Source organism: Giraffa tippelskirchi, chromosome 7 (assembly GCF_054371585.1).
Source record: "Giraffa tippelskirchi isolate mGirTip1 chromosome 7, T2T-mGirTip1v1.2.pri, whole genome shotgun sequence".
Classification (NCBI taxonomy): domain Eukaryota; kingdom Metazoa; phylum Chordata; class Mammalia; order Artiodactyla; family Giraffidae; genus Giraffa; species Giraffa tippelskirchi.
In genome coordinates this window covers 53339996-53361020 of record NC_137281.1, presented here as the reverse complement: position 1 = coordinate 53361020, position 21025 = coordinate 53339996, and the positions used below count along the sequence as shown (strand labels likewise).

The 21025-nt window shown below is 41.1% G+C and overlaps 1 long non-coding RNA gene across 5 annotated transcripts in view; it reads right to left on the bottom strand.

Annotated features, from left to right (window-relative positions):
* The window catches only part of LOC145515882 (uncharacterized), a 378733-nt gene that overhangs the window by 337592 nt on the left and 20116 nt on the right, over window positions 1–21025 (bottom strand). The window contains exon 3 of one of the 5 annotated variants that reach the window (XR_014061090.1): window positions 11884–13712. The exons of 3 other annotated variants lie outside the window; for them this stretch is intronic. This is a non-coding gene — a long non-coding RNA (uncharacterized LOC145515882). Of the gene's footprint in view, window positions 1–11883; window positions 13713–21025 lie in introns of those variants that run through there. One more of the 5 variants, XR_014061093.1, reaches the window with a different exon arrangement.

The following is a 21025-nucleotide window of genomic DNA, read 5'->3' as shown; positions in this document are numbered from 1 at the left end:
AAGGTGCATTTTCTGATTTTCATATAAATCTTTGAGCCAAATTTCAATTACTTTCCATTGATTAGGGAAGTGTCTCTGCAGCTGTCTTAATGTATGTTCCATTCATAATCGGACTTTCTTCAAGTGATTGGAAAGATGATCAGTGGCCATCCCAAATTTATACCCCTTCAGATTAGCAACCCTAACAAAATGAGTCTCTGCCAATGCCTGTGTCATAAAATTCCTAGGGGAGACATTTATGTGTCTGGGTCACATGCCAGGGGTTGCTGAGTCAGTCCCACTTAGAACACGTAGGATTTATCCTTCACTAGAAAGAGGCCCGTTGCCTGCAACGAAGGGAAGGGGTGCTAGAAAGACAAATACAACAGATGTCCTTGACTTCTGTCCTAAGCCTCCCAGCCTGGCCAAAGCCTCTTTCCCCAGCTCTTATGGAATCCTGGGCAAACCTCTGTTGGTGCAATTAACACAAAACATTACAGTCGCCTGTGTATATCTAGCACTAAATGATTGCACTGCACATAGTCATAGAACAAATGCATGAATAAATGAAAATACCAGCTCATGAGGCTCCAAGCAGAGGTATTGGTAACTTCAATAAGTCAGAGTGATTGCCCTGCTGTAAAAGGCATGTGAATTTGAGAAAGAGATGGACAGAGAGTGCTGTGTGCTGAATGTCTGAGCATGAGAATGAAGGAGCCTCTTACTGGTGCAAATATCCTCTTCATGGCCACCTACATGCAAATAACTCTGCAGCATGGCAGTCATGTGCCTTACCTTTTCCAAATCACTCTTTAAATATGCTTTTCTACTGTCCCTGAAACTACACGTAGACATATCAGACCATGGATGCAAATTCCAAGTTTAGAAAAAACCATCCAAATGGCTCTAATCCCCTCACCTTTGCCAACAGAGAAAGCGCTCTTAATTCCTTCCCCACACACCCTTCTTGGTGGCCTCTTGTCACACACAAGTCATCAGAGGCAGGAGAGACCTTAAACTGCTTTCAGTATAATGGTCCATTTTACAGATAATCAAACTGACTCAGAGAGTTCAGTCGTCCATAGTTACACAGCTGCTTTCCTTTCAAAGGCTGCTCTTGATCATCCCTGTAAGTCATCATAATTACTATTATAGTGACTTAACCATCACCATAGTCAAAGATTATCCACATAAGAAAGCAGAGCTGTGGAGAAATGTGACAAAGGAGCACAATTTAACTGATACATCCTGAGTCTAAGAAGGCCCTTGATTCCAAGAGTTCTGGGTTTTATTCATCTGTTCATTTAAGATGTATATGACAAACTTCCCTGGAGTCCACTGGTTAAGATTTCACCTTTCAATGCAGGAAGTGTGGGTTCGATCCCTGGTCAGGAAGTTAAGATCCTACATGCCTCTGGGTTGAAAAACCAAGACATAAGACAGAAGCAATATTGTAACAAATTCAATGAAGATTTTTTAAATGGTCCACATTAAAAAAAAAAATCTTAAAAAAAGATAAATGTTATACAAAGCCAGGACTTGCTGCCTATTTTTTTCACTGATATGCCCCAAGCCTAGAACAGCAGGTCAGGAAGCAACAGTTAGAACTGGACATGGAACAACAGACTGGTTCCAAATAGGAAAAGGAGTACATCAAGGCTGTATATTGTCACCCTGCTTATTTAACTTATATGCAGAGTACATCATGAGAAATGCTGGGCTGGAGAAAGCACAAGCTGGAATCAAGATTGCAGGGAGAAATATCAATAACCTCAGATATGCAGATTGACACCACACTTTTGGCAGAAAGTGAAGAAGAACTAAAAAGCCTCTTGATGAAAGTGAGAGAGGAGAAGGAAAAAGTTGTCTTAAAGCTCAACATTCAGAAAACTAAGATCATGGCATCTGGTCCTATCACTTCATGGCAAATAGATGGAGAAACAGTGGAAACAGTGGCAGACTTCATTTATTTGGGCTCCAAAATCACTGCAGATGGTGACTGCAGCCATGAAATTAAAAGACACTTACTCCTTGGGAGAAAAGTTATGAGCAAGCTAGACAGCATATTAAAAAGCAGAGACTTACTTTTTCAACAAAAGTCCATCTAGTCAAGGCTATGGTTTTTCCAGTGGTCATGTATGGATGTGAGAGTTGGACTATAAAGAAAGCTGAGCACCAAAGAATTGATGCTTTTGAACTGTGGTGTTGGAGAAGACTCTTGAGAGTCCCTTGGACTGCAAGGAGATCCAACCAATCCATCCTAAAGGAAATCAGTCCTGAATATTCATTGGAAGGACTGATGTTGAAGCTGAAACTCCAATACTTTGGCCACCTGATGTGAAGAGCTGACTCACTGGAAAAGACTCTGATGCTGGGAAAGATTGAAGGTGGGAGAAGAAGGGGACGACAGAGGATGAGATGGTTGGATGGCATCACCAACTCAACGGACATGAGTTTGAGTAAACTCTGGGAGTTGGTGATGGACAGGAAGGCCTGGCATGTTGCGGTCCACGGGGTCGCAAAGAGTCAAACACAACTGAGCAACTGAACTGACTGGGAACAGTATTTGCCACTTAGTAGGTGCTCAGTGTATTGCTGAATAAATGTTTATTGGGCATTGCTTTAAGTACCATATTTAACATATTTAGTCCTCACAACTACCTTACAAGATGAATTTCAGTATTTTAAGTTTATAGATGAAAAATCTGAAGCAGAGAGAATTAACATAATTTGTTTGAGATCACATGGCTACTAAGACTTGGTGATCAAATTTAAACCCAAGCAGGCTAGTTCCAGAGCTTAAACTCAAAACTAGATATGAATCATAGGTGAGAGACGTACCAGTCATCAATTTCTACGTAATAAAGCAACCCAAAGTTGATGGCTTAACTATTCACAATAGCTAAGAGATGGAAATAACCTAAATGTCTATCAACAGATAAATAAATACAAAAGATGTGGTGCATATACACAGTGAAATACTACTCAGTCATAAAATAATAATGAAATAATGCCATTTGCAGCATCATGGATGGAACTAGAGATTATTATACTAAGTAAATCAAAAAGAGAAAGACAAATCCCATATGATATCATTTATATATGGAATCGAAAACATGACACAAATGAACTTTTATGAAACAGAAACAGACTCACAGACATAGAGAACAGACTTGTGGTTGCCAAAGGGGGCTGGAGGCGGGATGAATTGGGAATCTGGGGTTAGCAGATGCAAACTGTTATTTACAGAATGGATAAACAAGGTCCTACTGTACAGCACAGTGAATTATAGTCAATATCCTGTGACAAACACTACAGGTTCCCAGGAGGCTTACTGGTAAGTAATTCACCTGCAATGCAGGAGACGCAGGTTCAGTCCCTAGGCTGGAAAGATCCCCTGGAGAAGGAAATGGCAACCCACTCCAGTATTCTTGCTAGGAAATCTCATGGACAGAGGAGCCAAGGGGTCGCAAAGAGTCAGACATGACTTAGCAACTAAGAATCAACAAAAATATAAACCATAATGGGAAATAAAATTATAAAATAAAAAAAAGTTGATAGCTTAAATAACCATTTTATTTGCTCACAGTTTTATTGGCTAGGAATTCAGAAAAAGTTCAGCCAGGTACTTTGTCTCTGATCCACACAGCTTTATGTATAGTAGTTGGGGCTGAAGGGGGTCTATGTCCAAGATGGCTTCTTTTCCCCATGTCTGGTGCCTTAGCAGGAGTAACTAGAGAGCTGAGTACAGCTGGAGCCCTCTCTCTCCCAAGGTTTGTCTGTCCACATGAAGGTTAAGGATTCCAGAATGAGTATTTTAAGAGACATGAAATAGAAACTGCTTTAGCCTGGGCCTGTACACTTACGCTGGAAATTGTCCCTTCCACCGTCTTCTTCCAGCCTATTGGTCTAAGCAGCCACAGAGCTGTTCTCTCAGGGAAAACCCACTTTTCCCTGGGAAGTATGTTAAAGAATCTATGGCCATATTTCATCCACCAAAATGGAAGGCCAACCTAGTATGTAGATAGTCCCTACTAACTTCACACATTTTTATTGATATGTAATGTTCAGACTCATAGTGCGAGGAAGAATGCTCTTCAACAATGAAGCCCCGAGTTCATCCATATGTTAGAAGACTGTTTTGTTATTGTGACAAGATTTCACCACAACATAACCTAAAGAAGCATTTCCTAATCTTAATACAAATCCTTGCAACCAAGCTTTAATTACTTTGATTGGGAGGAGGGGCGTCTCTTCAGTCATTTTAATATGAATTTTATGTTTCCAGATGCTCTATCCTAGTTTTAGGAGGAAGTGTTTCTCATTATCATAAAATTTACATGCTCATACATTTCACTGAAAGACTTATTCTTTCTAGGTGATAATAAACAATTTGGTGATTTGAAGGAAAAATGTCACAGAAATAATCACAAAAAGATACTACAGAAATCTCCAGAAGACAGGCAGGGTGGTTAAGCAGAAAGAATAAAATTCAGCTCTATTCCTAATTCATCCCGCATCTTGAGAAGATTGCTCAACTTCTGGGAACCTAAGTTTAACTGTAACATAGAATAAAAGACTTTTGGATACAGTCCTCAACTGTAGCTCAAAACTCCTTATCTTGCTTCAAAACATAACTCTGCTTATAACTGGACTGGTTCTGTAGACAAAACAAATGGTATTTCATCTCTTTGGATTTGATAATGGTGATGGCTGAACCTGCCAAAGAGAGCTCCCCAAATAGTCTATGTGGTCCCATATTTCCTAAATTCTCCTGCAGTCATGTAACAGAGGATAGAGTCATATAAATAGTTCTGACATTAGCAGAACATGAGAATCAACACTATCACCTTTAAGTCAAGGCAGATGAGAACCCAGACCTACCTAAATTCAAAGCCTAAATTTTTAATTTCTTCCCAATATGGATTCCTTCATTTTTTACCTACACATTAAGGCCCTATCAAGGTCTAAAATATTTTGACTATTATAGCTCTTGTGAACAAACTCTGGAATTCTGAAATCGGTGTTCAATGCTCCAGAGATGACAGTGAAAATCAGAATACAAGTAATTGAATTTATATTGATTAAAAAGAAATCACAAAATTTTTCCTGTTGCATCCATGTTCATTGAATTTGGGATTTTTCTTTGCTATTTTTTTTGATTGTTTGATTGATTGCCATTAAGTAGACTCAAGCCCTATAGATTCCAAGTTAATGAGTTTGCAGTGAAGGAATCAGACACAAATGATTCAGATTTGTTACATCTCTGATCAAAGTTCACTGTTCTTTACAGACACAGTTACTACAGATTCAACCCTAAAATTCATGTGACTAATGTGGGAGAGCCCCAAGTATTGGTCCCTACTAAAATACTCAGGTTTGTTTACTTGTACTGGTTTGCTAACAATCAACTTGTTCAAATTTTAGACTGGTTAGTAAGCATATGTGTCATGCTCCTGAAAAACTCTGAGTTTTACCCACTATGTCTTAAAAAGAGAGAGTTCCAGTGAGGTTTGGAACTCATGAACATCAATGAGAACAGGAAGGAAGAAAGTGGGATTAATTAAAGTTCTACACATGGGATATTCAAAATGTCATAAAGGCAGATGTTTACCTGCAATTAAAAAAAAAAACAGGAAAAAACAACAGCAATAACAATAGCAAAAACTCTTCCTCTAAAAAAATTGAATAAACAGAGAAAAACAGGGCAGCTAGAGTGAGTTTGAACGTGGACAGCACTCCGCATGTTGGCATTAGGAGTCCCAAAGCAGAGTCCGGATTCTTGCCTGTTGTACCAGAAGAGAAATCTGATAGTCAAGCACCCCAGTCCACACCCAGAGTTCCCTTTTGCTTCCATTCTCATATCTGAAAAAGGGGACCACTATGCCTACTGCTTTCCAGAAAAAGATCAAGAAAAACAATGAGAAGTGTGGTAACAGAGAAAATTGAGATAGTATGCCCAAAAAACAGAAAGAAAAAAAAAAATCCTGTTATCTTCAAAAACCTTGAGAAAGTTTTTGTATCCATTAAACAAGAATAGGATGGTACATAAAAGCAATAAACAAAGAACATAAGAAGACAAAGCAGAGGAAATCCCTTGGAACACAGAACAAAGTAACAAGTAAGGCAATCTAGTAGGGAAGTATCTACTTATATCTATGCTTATAAAGGAGGCAAATATCTCTCCAGAAGTAACATACCAGATAGTGAGATATTTGCCCCTGGGGAGGAAGACTGAATGGACTAAGAGTAATTCATCTTTTATGTTATATACTTCTGAATTACTTTCTGAGCATTAACCAATTTTTAATTAAAAATACAATCCTTGCTTTAATCTCACTCTTACCAAACAATTCTAAGAGACCATTACCACACAGGCCTCCCGACAGAGTATATAACACGGTGACCCTCTGAGAAGATACTCTTACTTCCGTTAATCAGGTGTCTTTTTGAGGATTTCATTAAACTGAATTAACACTTTAGAGCAGACTTTCTCAAAATGAGGTGTTCCCTGGGCATTTACTAAACCAGAACTTCTACAGATGAATCCCTGACACTGTATTACAACAAGCCTCTCAGGTGATCCTCCACACACCCAAGTTATGAGAATCCCCTTTTAGGGCCCAGTTCTATCTGGGACAATAGATGATACTGAGCCGCCCAGACACTGCCCTCCTCCAGAAGCCAGCACCTTCCTTCGCTAACATTTCCTGGAGCTGCCAAGAAGCTTCTATGATTTCCAGATCAAATTAATGGTTGCTTGATGGTGTCTCCAAATCTAGATTAGTGGACCTTGAATTCTAGAAGAACTGGAGGATTGAGGGATGCTCAAACACACACCTAACTTGGATTTTCCAGATTAAAAAAAAATACAGTAAAAAGTATAACATTTTGGGACAGTTCTGGTTTGAGGCAGCCCATGATGTTAAGTTTGTGGCTGGAGGGCTAAACCCCAGACCTCACTTTCTAAGATCAGCATTATCACCTGACATTCTAACAGAAACAAAACAGGCTCCCAAAGCCAACCTAGCTTGGAATCCACGCTCTTTAGATGCTGAGCTTTTGTTTACCCCTGAATAAATTCAATAAAGTGCAGTAACCATTATAATAAATGTAGATGTCACTAATTACAACACTAGATTTTAAGTGCAACGCTAGTGTCTCAAGTGGCCTTTAAAACTGAGTAAAATCACAGCCAATTCAAATTTAATTAAAACTATGAGTTTAATTTACTTTGCCTTTACAATAAAAACTACACTAACCCATTAACTGCATTCTGAATCTCCCATTACGCAGAGCAACCAGCAGCTTGTGGGCCTCCACGGCAGTGAATGGTGCAGTGCATTCATTTACCTTGTTACCCAGCAAAGTTTCAGTTGTTCTAGATTCAATAAACGACCAGTTTTTATCTCTGAAAATGAGGCTCTTGGACTTGTTCAGGTAATTCGCCATGTAGTTAGAATAGGCTTTTGTCCAGCTTCTTGTGCTTTTGCAAATCCATCCCCGAGGAGCTGTTATAGACCATGGTCTTCATTTTGCAGCTGAACTCACAGTTTCCAAGGAGGAGTCTTTGGGAACTGAATGAAAGAACACAGGGAATCTGGACCTGATCTAACTCTAGTTCTGCTTCTATGGAGCTGAGGGGCCCTGAATAAAACTTGTCTCTTTTCAAAGACTCAGTTTCCTCTTGTGTAGCCCTGAGGAAGTTGGAGCAGATCGGTGCTTCCAAAAATTCTACTTTCATGATCTTAATCATATCTAAGTACTACCTGTCAGTACCTACAGTTCATATACACAGAGAACAATAAGTTTCTAAGATACCATATGCCTCAGCCTCATCCTCGACAGTAATGTTTATGAACTCACGTAGTTTAATGTAACAATTACATAAATTTTTCTAATAGCTAAAATAAATACACAACAACTAAAGTTAATGAAATGCTTAGCCAACATCACCATGTACACCTATCCAGCGTTATGCATCCCATTTGGAGAATATTAACCTCCCTGACTTCTGAGATCTGTTTCAGCTCCAAGGGTTTCCAAGTCTATGAAAAAGAATGTTGTCATTTGAGTCAGGTGAACAAACGCACACACATACAAAGAAACTGCCTACGGGGGTTGTCTGCTTCAGAGCAGAGAGGGTAGTGGCTGTTGAGAGAGAAGTGATCAGAAACTAAATTTGGGGAGCTATACATTTTATTTTAGAAGAAAGGGAAGGCATCCACTAGTTTAGCAAATTCACGACAAACTGTTCAATCCAGCCAAATGCAGAGGAGAGAGAGAGATAAACCTTGTAGGAAGGAAGAACTGAGGCAAGAAGAGAAAATGCACAGACCTGTGAAAGGATGTGCAATCTTTTACCCACACTCACGAGAGAGAAACCTGGACACAGAAGGAACCTGACCATGGCTGTTCAGGCCTGAATGGAGATTCTACCAGGTACACTCCACACCAGGTCAGCCTGGCTCAGGAATGTCTCTTGGGGCGATAAAATTATGACAAATGAGGTAAGGAATGACTGGAGAAGCATGTGTACATGACCTAGTTGGATCCACCTCATGGGGAGACCTGGGGAGGAACAAGATTATGCTGTCAAGGATGAGGTCATTAAGGGAAGAATGTGAGATTTATATAAAAGGATTGACATAAGAGTGAGTTGTATAGGGGAATTCAGAGAATGAGGCCATAGCTCCTCCTGGTAACACTAAGTCAGTGGTGTGATAATCGGGCAATTGGACATCCACTGTGAGTCACAGTAAGGAAAATGTTCACGGCCACGGAGGCCCACGTGAGTTGGTACAGTACAGAGGAGCTGGTTGCTGAGATGCTCTTCCTGTCTTAACAACATCTAAGTGGAGACAGAGCCAGGACAGAGAGTCAGCACTAACCTGTATAACATGAGAGACTGAATATATAAACGGCCGATGGCCAGACCAACTATACCACTTGAACATCCAGCCTGGGAGGCCAAACCACAAACTTGGTAGCAATCAATCCAAACCAGGCAGAACTTGGTCAACAATGCCAGCTTCTCTCATTTTTGCCTTCTCTTCCAACTCAGGACCAACGAGAGAAAGCCAAATATGCTCCCAAACCAAGCCGCTAGGATGTCCCGCTCCTAGCTGGCCTGCCCCCAGCTTCCCCAGGAGGACATCCTTCAATCAGAACACACTGAAGCCTTCCCTTTTCTCACTATAAAACTTTCCCTCTCCCCTGCCTGCCTCTCAGTCTTTGCCAAACACCAGTGATGGTGGTTGACTCTCCTGCTATAACAGGCTTTTTAATAAAAGGCTTCTGCTTGTTCTTACTGGGGTAGTCATTGTTCACTTCTACTCTCATCTCCCCAAAGTCCACTGGCTTAACGAGGAGACAGATTATGTTCCTTTGAGCTGTGCCCACTGGTCCATATGTGTCTCAACGTTGCCCTTTTGCTCATGACACAGAACACAACACACACACTTGTGTCCACGCACACACTACTGGAATAAGCTTGAATCATTTATGGATTCACTTGAATTATTTATGTCCTCATTTCAAGTGTGCTGAAGGCTTCCACCAAAGTCTTCTCTGGTGTGCATTAAGCCTGTGTGGAGCAACTGCTTCAACTTATATGATACCCAAGGCAGAAACCAAGTGAGGATAGGTCCCAGCCAGAAAGAGTTAACGAGGACATTGCTGCTGTTGTCTGCTGCTACCCAGGAACTGAGTAACTGTGCTTATGCTGGACTCAATGTATAAACCATTTTCTGATAAGTCAGAGGTTAAGGCCAAGGGTCAGTGAACTGTAACTGAAGAACTGGCCCACTGACTGTTTTGTAAATAAAGTTTTAATGACACAGCTATACACATTCATTTCCTTATTATCTATGCCAGCTTTTACCCTACAATGCCAGAAAGAGTAGTTGTGACAAAGATGGGATGACCCACCCCGAGATCCAGCTTTTTCTGTCCTGTTCTGTCCCTGGGAGCCCCAGCAGACTTCTTCCTAGGTTCCCTCACCTGCTAGCAACCGGATGGGTTTGATCACTGGGAAATACCTGCAGGGAACCAGAGCAAGAGACAGGAGAGAGGCCAGAGCCTCTTCCCTGCTTTCCCACATCTATGATGGTGTCTGTGTTCTTCCAGGATCACAGCTCCTGTGAGCTTTTGGATTGCCCTAATGCTAGGTACACCTGAGGGGTTCACACAGCTTCTTGTGGCTAGTGTCTAGGGACCTCATTCACAACCCCTTGTTCATACTTTGCAACCCAGCTCATACTTCAGTCCTTTTGTCTATTCATTTGACTTATCTGGGAGCAGACTTGCTCATATCTTGGTCAATCAAGTCCCGCCATTTGAAACTCCATTTGAACCATCTGTTTCTTGCTGGGACCTCGACCAATACAGCACTTGTCTCTCTTTCAATGACTCAAATTAACCAACTGGCCTAACCCACTCACTCAGGACAAAAGGTTGAAACACATTTACCCAATGCATGCATGAATACACGGCACTGTATCAGACAACAGGCATTTCAAAGTTGACATTTATATTCATAAAAATGTCTTTTAATCAGCCTTGCCCAGTCTCATTCTCATAGCATACTTTAAGGATAAGAAGCTCTTTCCACGAGCAGTCAGAGTTTATGTAAGGCCGTCCATCCACACGAGATGAACATCATTATAAGCTCGCTCATGAGACTGCAATGTTCCCAAACATTATTGCTATAGTCAACAGTTCTAATGAGTCAGGAGCTCACTGCTCACCAATAAGCAGGACTAGCCTTTTTGTTCTCTTCTGAGTCAATCTCTTTATTGTTTCACTCCTTTGGTAGAGATTGTTTTAATATGCCCCATTTCTGAGCAAATTCTCTCAGCTCATCTTCAAAATTCTGAAATTCCACTTGAGTTCCCACTGGGCTGTGTTTGTTTATAAGGTCACAAAAGGTTTCTTTAAGCTAAATCAAGCTGGGTAGCATTTCTGTGCCTGCAGTTTTCTATAAGCAATATCTATAAGCAGAGGGGGCTTTAAACCATTTGTAAGAGATTGAGTTCCTTGTCCAGGCCGACCCTAAGGACATTTTTTGCTTGTTTTATTTTAATTTTTTTATATTGGATGACATAATGGATGTGAACATTCTTTGTGAACCATAAAGACCTTTCTAATGTAGGGGATTAGGACGATGATCTCAGAGTTTGGGAACATCCTGTCTCCTCGGGTTTATTTTATTCCTCATTTTTCAGGGGTCATCAGATTCTAAAGGAGACCAGAACATTTTTCCAAGATCTCCTTTTACATTTGCGGTAGAATAGAACCTAATTTATAATACAGTGATTCATTCATTTATTTACAAAATACTTAGTGGATACCTTCTATGTGTCAAGCATGAGGCTGGGGTACTCAGTGTAAGTAACACAATTCCTGTCCCCCAGCAGTTTAAAATTTATTTGGTTCTCACTCTGTGCCAGGCACAACACTAAATATACTTCACACACATTATCTCAATTCATCTTTACAACTATACTAAGTTAATTATATTATCCATATTGTACAGATAAGATGTAATAACAAAAACAATGGTGTCAATGATCTGAACATCTAGTTGAGGGCTTACCACGTGACCTAAATGCTTTATAAGCATCTCAGTTTACCCTCAAAAACATCCCTAAAAGCATTATACTGTCTCTATTTTTCAACTAATAACTGACATTTATTGACCACTTAATATTGGTAATATGACCCTAAGCACTCCACATGCATTATCTCACTTAATTTTTTTCAAGAACACCATCAAAGAGACTATTATCCAAGTGCTTAAGGAACACGCCTTAGTTCATATGGCTAGAATTAGTAGAACTGATCGTCTAACTCAGTTCTTTATAAAAGCCCATGATCTTACTAACAATGACACTAGACTACCTCTTGAGGACATATTTTATTCCCAGAATAACTGACTTTCCAAGAAAAAAAACAAAACAAAAAGATGTCAATGTCCACATTGCAGCCAACATCGAAGAAGGACAATTGAGAAATACATTTGAAAGCATATACCTTCTCTATTCACCTTACAGGATTTCCAGATGGCTCAGTGGTAAAGAACCTGCTGCCAATGCAGGAGACTCAGGAAACATGAGTTTGGTCCCTAGGTTGGAAAGATCACCTGGAGGAGGAAATGGCAACTCACTCTACTATCTATGCAGGGAAAATCCTATGGACAGAAGAGCCTGGTGGGCTACAGTCCTGGGATTACAAAGAGTCGGACATGACTGAGCACACCCACACACATACACACACTCACTTTATGGTTCTTTTTGTAATTTGGTGTCTTCCACCTTTTAAACTTTTAAATATAGACTGAAATTCATCTTAATTTACCATAGGATTTGCATTGCTAGTAAACATGGTCTCCTACAGATCACTAGAAAACAAACATAAAGGACTTAAAGCCTTGAATTCTCTTTAACTCACTGCAAGTACCAAAGCTTTCTAGGTAAATTTTGTGCGTGCATGCTTAGTTGCTCAGTCGTGTCCGACTCTTTGAAACCCCATGGACTATAGCCCACCAGGCTCCTCTGTTCATGGGATTCTTCAAGCAAGAACACTGGACCGGGTTGCCATTGATGGAATCTTCATTTCTTGTGTCTCCTGCATTGGCAGGCGTATTCTTTACCACTGCACCACATGAGAAGCCCGGGTAAATCTTTATTTTGTAATATTTCAAATTCACTTAAGACTGCCTCCTGAACATTCTTAGAGACAGGTGCAAGACATATGGAATTTTTGTCTACTATAATGATATCCTGAAAACTACTCTTCAAAACACATGTGTACATACACACACACACACACACACACACACACACACAGCCTTTCTTCGTAATATCTAGTAACATCCCTTGCATTAGGCAAGAACTCATTCTACACAGCTGTAAAATGGAATGAAATGCGACGGAGTGGGAAGAAATGAGATGGAAGAGAATGAACCAGAATAACATAGAATAAAAAGTCCCAAGTTCAAATGGAATGGGACCACACAGCCTAGAATGTCTAGTAATTAAATATAACAGCATAGAATGGAGTGGAAGAGAATAGAAGAGAGGAGAATGGAATAGAACAGATGCGTGACATCTGACTTGTTTCAGTATTCTTCTTTCTTTATACTTGTGGCCTCCAAGAGGCAGGACTTGTGTGAATAGCTGGTTCCTGAGAGCCATAGCAGCTCATGCTGGGCTTTGTAGATCAAAATAGGGCCATTCAACAAAGGCGAGTCCACTTCATCCTGACCCTCAATTCAGAGCATCCAACACCATGAATCTTCTTTTACTTCCAGGTAGGAGAGAAGCTGGGAAATCCTAAACTGCACATGGTCCCCTTTTAAGCTTTGCCTTCCTTGGAGCTGGAGAGCTCCATGCTCAGGGCTGCTGCTGCTGCTGGACATAAAAATATGTCCCGAACAAAGTACTTTTGAAGTAAAATCACAGATAAAGAGTTCTGGGTTTGCGTAGTCTGCCTACAGCCTTCAGAAACACTACATTGAAGGACCTGGATATTGCTAAGAGGTTATGAAAACCCGTCTGACTCTTAGTTGTCTCATATCTTCAGAGAAGGCACAGGAACTTTCAGAGAGCGCTGTTCTAACAGCTCCCTTGGGTCAGCTTTGAAGCCAGGACTGTTATCCTCCTGAGAGTGACTTTATCCTGCATCATCATGACATCCTTGGGGACTGTATCCTTAAACAGTAGGCTGTGAGCCTGGAAATCAAGAAGAAAGACTGAGTCCAAGAAAGCTGATCTATTTAAAGGCGATGGTGGGAATGGGGAAGTCTCTGATGAATTAAAAAAGAGTCAGAGTCTCCGTGACAAGACCGCAGCCATCTTACCAGTTTCTCTCAAACATGTATGTACATACTGGTTCTGTTTCTCTAGGCAAGCCTGGCTAATACACCATTGTTTCGCCCTTTCTCCCATTAATTATGTAATGTATGAATGTTTCCCCTATTAATTTACATATATGTATAGATTTGGGCTTCCCTGTTTGGTCAGGTGGAAAAGAATCTGCCTGCAATGCAGGAAACCTGAGTTCAATCCCTGGTTTGGGAAGATCCCCTGGAGGAGGGCATGGAAACCCACTCCAGTATTCTTGCCTGGAGAATCCCCATGGACAGAGGAGCCTGGCGGGCTATTGTCCATGGGGTCGCAAAGAGCCAGACACAACTGAGCAACTAAGCACAGTAGAACACACACAGTATGGATATCAGTTCAGTTCAGTTCAGTCGCTCAGTCGTGTCCGACTCTTTGCGACCCCATGAATTGCAGCACGCCAGGCCTCTCTGTCCATCACCAACTCCCGGAGTCTACCCAAACCCATGTCCATCGAGTCGGTGATGCCATCCAACCATCTCATCCTCTGTCGTCCCCTTCTCCTCCCGCCCCCAATCCTACCCAGCATTAGGGTCTTTTCCAATGAGTCAACCCCTCGCATGAGGTGGCCAAAGTATTGGAGTTTCAGCTTCAACATCAGTCCTTCCAATGAACACCCAGGACTGATCTCCTTTAGGATGGACTGGTTGGATCCTCTTGCAGTCCAAGGGACTCTCAAGAGTCTTCTCCAACACCACAGTTCAAAAGCATCAATTCTGCGGCGCTCAGCTTTCTTCACCGTCCAACTCTTACCTCCATACATGACCACTGGAAAAACCATAGCTTTGACTAGACGGACTTTTGTTGGCAAAGTAATGTCTCTGCTTTTAAACATGCTATCTAGGTTGGCCATAACCTTCCTTCCAAGGAGTAAGCATCTTTTAATTTCATGGCTGCAGTCACCATCAGCAGTGATTCTGGAGCCCAAAAAAGTCAAGTCTGACACTGTTTCCACTGTTTCCCCATCTATTTCCCATGGAGTGATGGGACCAGATGCCATGATCTTAGTTTTCTGAACGTTGAGCTTTAACCCAACTTTTTCACTCTCCTGTTTCACTTTCATCAAGAGGCTCTTTAGTTCTTCTTCACTTTCCGCCATAAAAGTGGTGTCATCTGCATATCTGAGGTTATTGATATTTCTCCTGGCAATCTTGATTCCAGCTTGTGTTTCTTCTAGCCCAGCGTTTCTCATGATGTACTCTGCATATAAGTTAAATAAGCAGGGTGACAATATACAGCCTTGACGTACTCCTTTTCCTATTTGGATATAGGTATCCTATTTGGATATAGGTATGTTATTATATAGTATGGATATAGATATATGTTATTGTTGTTGTTCAGTCGCTAAGTTGTGTCTGACTCTTTGCAACCCCATGAACTGCAGCATGCCAAGCTCCTCTGTCCCCCACTATCTCCTGGAGTTAGCTTAAATTCATGCCCATTGAGTTGGTGATGCCATCCAACCATCTCATCCTCTGTCATCCCCTTCTCCTCCTGCCGTCAATCTTTCCCAGCATCAGGGTCTTTTCCAGTGATTCAGATCTTCACATCGGGTGGCCAAAGTATTGAATCTTCAACTTCAGCAACAGTCCTTCCAATGACTATCAGGGTTGATTTCCTTTGGGATTGACTAGTTTGATCTCCCTGTAGTCCAAGAGACTCTAAAGAGTCTTCTCCAGCACCACAATTTGAAAGCATCAATTCTTTGGTGCTCAGCTTTCTTTATAGTCCAACTCTCACATCCATACATGACTAGTGGAAAAACCATAACTTTGATTATATGGACCTTTGCTGGCAAAGTGATATCTCTGCTCTTTTATTATAAGGAATTGGCTCATGCAGTTATGAAGGCTCACAAGTCCCAAGATCCACAGTTAGCACGTTCCAAGAGAGCTGATAGTACAGCTCCAGTCCAAATGCAGGCAGGCTCAAGACTCAGGAAGAGTGTTTTAGTTTGAGTTCAGAGGCAGGAAAAAATATTGATATCTCATACTGAAGGCAATTAGACTGGAGGAAATTCTCCCTTCCCAGGAGAGGATCAATCCTTTGTTCTATTCAGGCATTCAATGGATTAGATGAGGCCCACCCCACATGAGGGAGGGCAATCTGCCTTACTTTAATTATTTAAATGTTAAACTCCTCCAAAAACAGCACCACAGAAACATCCAAAATAATGTTTGACCAAAATATCTAAGCATCCCATGCCCTGTCAAGTTGACACATAAAATTAGCTTCCCAAATGGATTCATTCATGCAAAACAATATCATACGGCCATTTTTTAATGCAACAGATGTACATATTCTGACTTAGGAGAATGTCCATGATCTGATGTTAAATTGCAGAAGACTATGTATACTATGGTCCCACAAGCATAAAAGAGAAAGTAAATATACAAAAATGCATATACATAGGCATTTTTTAAGTTTGTGCAAACACAGAAAAAGTTTTGGAAAGATATACAGCAGACACGATGGTTTCCTTCCTGCCCCCATCCCACTCCTCCCTAGAAAGTAGGGGAAGAATGCACAGTGTGATAGAGAAATTTGCTTTGTTTTGTTTTTTATAATAATCACTGAGATATGCTAGTGAGTGAAAGTTGCTCAGTTGTGTCCAGCTCTTTGCGACCCCATGGACTATACAGTCCATGGAATTCCCCAGACCAGAATACTGGAGTGGGTAGCCGTTCCTTTCTCCAGGAGATCTTCCCAATGCAGGGATCGAACCCAAATCTCTCACACTGTAGGTGGATTCTTTACCATCTGAGTCACCAGGGAAGACCAAGATTACTGGAGTGGGTAGCCTATCCCTTCTCCAGTGGATCTTCCTGACCCAGGAATTGAACCAGGGTCTCCTACATTGCAGGCAGATTCTTTACCAGCTGAGCTACCAGAGAAGATATGCTAAGTGCTTGCTAAATGCTCGGAACCATGCTAGTGTGTTACACACACACAATGCCAATTAATATGCATAACAACCCTATAAATATGCTCACTTTAGTTTATGGAAGCAGGAACTAAGGCCTAGGAAGAGTAAAGAACTATCCCAAGTTCAGAAGACTTGAAGGCTGCAGGGCTGCAATTCAACCCCAGGTGTCTGACCCAAGACAGTTCTGCCTACAATGTTCTTTGTCCACAAAGAGATGCAAAAAGTAAAGATACATACACACATTTGTACATATACTTTAAAAATATATATAGGGAGAGAAAGAATATTTTTAATGTATCTATATAACCTCTACATTTTTTTTAAAGAATAGACTCTATTATTTACTCCAAAACAAAAAAAATGGATAAGAACAGCGAGAGGGTAATAGAGAAATCCAGTGGGGAAAAAATTTTTTTACACAGAATGTTTTATTTTGTGTTTCCCCAAAAGCAGAGCTAGAGACAAGGATTTGGGTGCATGTCCCTGGTAAAGAGGTAGGTGCTAGGGAAGAGAAAAAGCCAACATAAGGAATCACTGGGGTCACTGATGTGGACAGCATGCTTGAATCTTCCAGGATTTCTGAGAAGCAGATAAAATGCCTCTCAGAACTTCTCACCCACAGGAGGAGGAGCTGGGTCATTTTCCAGTGGCTTCTGACTCCTGAAATGGAGGGCTGTCCTCAGGGGTGTTAACTCCCTCCAGGGAGAGAGTGCTAGAGGTGGTTTGTCTTAAACCAGGCTTAAACAGATAGGTAAGCAGATTTGAGATGAGACACCAGAGGAATCTGTTACAAATACCAAGCGAAAATTACCCAAAAGGGGGACCTTCAGATCATTTTTGCTTTTCAAGCAGTCTTTTATTAAAAAAAAAAAATATGGAAAGTAGCACAGACTATTCATTTTAGCCAACTCTAACTGGTAATCTGCAGGCATACAGTTCTGAATGGAATGGCAAGGAAAGACAGGACATCCCGCCAACAAAGGTGAAGGGGAAAGGCAATCCACAAAAGAGTGTGGCATCCTTTCTAGAGGCCTTTCAGACACTTGTGATGAACCCCACAAGCTCCACTGCTCTGAAGTGATGCTCAAAGAAAGGAATAAACGGCAGGGAGAGTTTAAAATCAAATTGCATCTGAACTTTCAACTACGTTCCTCCTAACAGCTGCTTTGAGGAAGAATCCTGGCAAGTGCTTTTAGATTTTTATTCATGTGCAGACAGGAGAGGAGGTGAGGAAACAATTCTGAGATGAAGAACTCCAAATTATGAGAAGAATGCCAACTGTCAATAATCAAAATAATTCTTCTCTGCATAATCAACACCACGTCGGCACAGCTGCTGACGAAGAAACAATAAACACCAAGTAAAAATAAGAATCTCTCTTTTTTTTTCGTGCTACCTTACAAGGAAAATCTGTATTGGAGCAAGGCTTTGTGAAATAGTTCCTGAAGCATGCAATCAACATTTTCTTGAAATTACAGCTGGCATCTTGCATCTAGCAAACTTCTTTCTTTCCATGTTGTTATTTATTTATACCTTGTAGAGATGGTTTAATTCTCAATTGCTAGGGCCATCTGCTTGACAATTGACTGCGTTCTGCCTGATGGTACACCTCACACTGGAATGTGGAGATTATATATTTACAGGTATGTCTAAGTTGCATGTGATGAGGATCATGTGATACTTGGGCAGTGCTGCACAGCAGCAGTACTCAGCCTTGCTGTGTTTCATTGTATGGCATCAATCGTTTTGTGGAAGGAGACAGTCTCAGCTTTCTTGAATTAAACGTCAGAGAAACCAAAGTCATTAGGGTGTCAAGTGTTGGCTCTGTAGTCAGATAGCTTGGGTTTAAACCGACTCCATCATTTACTATCATGTGACCTTGAAACTGTCAAACTCCTTGAGGCCTCAATATTCTCATCTGCTGAATGTGAATAAGAATACTCCCTCAGATGTTTCTGATGGGAATAAAGTATAATAATTCATGTGACATACTCTGTACAATGCATGGCCCATAATAAGGGTAGGTCAAAGTCTGCTGTTAGAACTGCTCTGCAATTAAGGAATATTTGAGCCCTCAATTCTCAATTTCCTCTCAGAAAATGGCAATGACTTACACTCCCTTTGTCCTAGAAGGATTTCTAATTTCCCCCTAATTATTATATGATTCAGGTATTCATTTGGTCATGAATGGCCCAAACAGAGGTTAGAGTCTGGTTCCTTTGGGGCTTACGCACAGACACAAGAGGTCAGGAGGACCCTAGGGAAATATGCTGGCTGGTTGATTAATGCACTCCTTTCTGAACACATTCCCTCCATCCCCCTGACATTTGACGGAGGTGACTACAATGCTGGGTGGAGCTGGGCTGGCACTTGGAGATGATGGAGAAATATTCCCTTGGAAAGAGGAGCTCTTGAATTCCCTTGGCTTCTTTCACTTTGATCCCATCTCCCCAAAAGAAGTAAGAGGAATCCTAATAAACTGTAAGGCTGATCTCAGTGTTCCCATTCTCAAAAATGTATTAATGGCATCCCACTGCCCACAGATAAAGTCTGAGGTCCTAACTATGAACCAATCTCTACAACATGCAGGTGAGGGATACACAGTCCTCAAACAGGTGGAGTCAGGCAAGAGTGGATACAGGTGTGGACTGCAAAATTAACTGAAAATCTCCTCCCTGGTAAAACAATTCTGCACAATTCTGAGAGAAGCAGGCTACTCAGTCGTGCCCAATTCTTTGTGATGCCATGGGCACGCAGTGGTAAAGAATCCGCCTGCCAATTCAGGAGACGCAAGAGACATGGGTTCAATCCCTGAGTCAGCAAGATCCCCTCAAGTAGGAAATGGCAACCCACTCCAGTATTCTTGCCTGGACAATTCCATGGACAGAGGAGACTGGTGGGCTACAGTCCATAGCATCACCAAGCGTCAGACACGACTGAGAGACTGAGCACACACACACACAACAGTATTATTTACTAGGGATAATTCATAAATTTATTAGCATATGCTAGAAAATGATAAAATCATATTACCTAGTCAGAACTAACCTCAGGTATCAAGCATATCAAAAGAAAATGAGATGAGAGAGGTAGACGAGGGGTAACCAAGTTCAAGGATTGATGCTTAAACACTTTATTCTTAGGCAAGCACCTCAGCCTCTCAATTACAGCCTATTTGTTCTCATAGTACATGTTATTCTAACAGGCTTAATTATCTAGCTTCCAGTTCAGAACAAATTAGAGGCAGCTAAATTGATGGGAGCAGAGAACTGTTACAAATAGACCTACCGTCATCCCTGAGACATGTAAGACACTCTATTCCTGCCCAGCAGCCCTCTATTTCTCATGGGTTGGCACCTCTTTTCCCTCCAACATTCCTCATATAATATGATTTCAACTCTCTTTGTCACCTTAGGTCTCTCCTTTAAACCTACTCCATTTTTTAATATCCCCTTAAAGCAAAATTATACACAATGTTGTATGTGTGGCTTGGCCAAAAATTATTGGAGCCCAGGTTTTATGAAGAGGTCACAAACTCAGCCACTTCCAGAGACAATGGAATACAGTAAATGAATGAAGAAATCAAGTACAAGACAATAACAAACGGTGTCTCTTATGGTGAATAAATGAAGAGGGAATGCCCAAAGGCATTCCTGCATCTGATACAAGAATATCCAATAGTCTGACCCAGATGATTTGTGTAAGTCAATTGGGACATGGCATTTGGCCCAATAAGACTGAAAGAAAGAATGAATATTCCAAGTTTGGGGGAGAAGTGTCTTCACCCTCCTTTTGGACACAAACAAGGAAGTGTGAGCCACCATCTTGCTCCTGGATGCCATCTTACAACCTTGAGAAGAGTGCCCGCTAGAGGAAGTCAGGACAGGAAGATGGGAAGAACCCATGTCCTGGATGACATCACGAACTGCCGAACTGACCAATCCCAGGGCACACTCTAACTCTTGACTTAAGTAAGAGAATAACTGTGCTCATTGTTTAAGGCAGTTTGCATTGGGGATTTTCAGCTTGCCCTCAACAGCATCTTAGAAAATACAAAATTCAAGTTTTAACATTTAAGCACTGTGATAACCAAGTAAGACTTGGCTGGCAGTGGTACAGAATTTTCACTTGGAACATGAGACGTGCTATAAGTGTAAAATACTCACGGAATTTAAAATAAGACTTAGTATTAGAGGTATAAAAAATACTTCAGTATAGT